The following is a 1,588-nucleotide window of genomic DNA, read 5'->3' on the forward strand; positions in this document are numbered from 1 at the left end:
ATATATATATATGTGCATATATATGAAACTAGAAATGGAAAATTAATGATGATAACATGTATGATTAAGCCACTAGGTGCTATATTTTGGATGAGAAATCACATTTTGTGTGTTGTGACAATGCTCAGAGAATGAATGTAAATTAATTAATTAATTTAAAATGTTTCAGAAGAAAATCAAGTGCACTTATAACTAGATTCTAGCTTTGTCCATAGTTTTAGTTTAAGGTATTTTGTGAATTAATAAAATGTGGAAAAAATTTTAAAACCATACTGTTTCTATTATAGAGTCACAAACAAAATTATAACAAATATTTTGAAGCTTATCTTTAAAATTCAGGTTTTTGGGGGAAATTTTGAAATTTATTAACTCTCAAGAACTATGGATTGTGAGCAAGATTTTTTTCATATGTAAAGTACAGTTTGTGAGAAACTGTAAATAAATAATAAAAATTTAAAAATATGAAGCAGACACATAGAAAAGAGAAAGAGAGAGAAAGGAGATACTGCCTTGGTTTACTACTACCATCTAGGTTTGATTTTCATTTTTTTCCTTTCTTTTTTAAAAAAATTTTATCTATTTATTTATTTTAATTTGACCAGAGAAGGACAGAGAGAGAGAGAGAGAAAGTAAAAACGCAAGCTGCCGGGGACCAGCAGTTAGCATAATGGCTATGTCACTGGACTCCCACGTAGTCACCAGCGGTTCAAGTCCCGGACCCGGTGGCTTAAACTCACGCCGGGCGCGTGTGCATGCGTGCCCAAGATCCCAAGAGGAGAATGGAGGAGAAAGGATTGCAGCGTGGCCATCCCCCCGCCCCCCGGGGGGTGATTTCTTGCTTTCTTTCTCTCTGTCTCTCTCTGTCTTTATGGCGAGTGCACGTGCTCTATAGCAAAAAAAAAAAAAAAAAAAAAGGGAAAGCAAGCTGCCAGGTCCAGGACTTGAACCACAGTAGGTCATGTGGGAGTCCAGTGCCTTCAACCACCAGACCACCTGCCGGCCCCCAATTTTCATTTTTTTTAAAAACTTATGCAACTTTTGTGACCTTAGGTTCTACATATTTATAATACTATCTTTAGCTTTTGTTTATTTCTGGTACTTAGTCATGACTAATACATAAATAACTGGTTTTCATCCCACCACACTACCTTACCTCCTTTAACAACATTCAATCCTTTGATATTCACCTACAGAAAGTATATAGTGGAAAAAAAGGACATTTTCTGGGCCAGCAGGTGGTGTGGTGGTTAACGGTGCGGGACTCCTACATTGCCAATCACAGTTCAAGTCCCAGACCTGGTGGCTTGCTTTCTCACTTTCTCTCTCTCTCTCTCTCTCTCTCTCACGCACACGCACAAACACACGCACACGCACACACACACACTGTCCCTCTCTGGTCAAATTAAAATAAATAAATAAAGTTAAATAAAATCATTCTTTAAAAAGAAGGAAGGGCATTTTCAAAAAGTTAATAGAAAATTATGCTCACTTCGGCAGCACATATACTAAAATTGGAATGATACAGAGAAGATTAGCATGTCCCCTGCACAAGGATGACACACAAATTCGTGAAGCATTCCATATTTTT

At 36.9% G+C, this 1,588-nt stretch overlaps 1 non-coding gene across 1 annotated transcript; it reads left to right on the top strand.

The window, feature by feature from the left end:
• The first annotated feature begins 1,481 nt into the window (after positions 1 to 1,481).
• On the top strand, positions 1,482 to 1,588 carry LOC114005550 (U6 spliceosomal RNA). The gene has a single exon (XR_003547389.1). It is a non-coding gene; the product is annotated as a U6 spliceosomal RNA (small nuclear RNA).

Source organism: Tupaia chinensis, unplaced genomic scaffold (assembly GCF_000334495.1).
Source record: "Tupaia chinensis unplaced genomic scaffold, TupChi_1.0 Scaffold143982_1, whole genome shotgun sequence".
Taxonomy (NCBI): domain Eukaryota; kingdom Metazoa; phylum Chordata; class Mammalia; order Scandentia; family Tupaiidae; genus Tupaia; species Tupaia belangeri.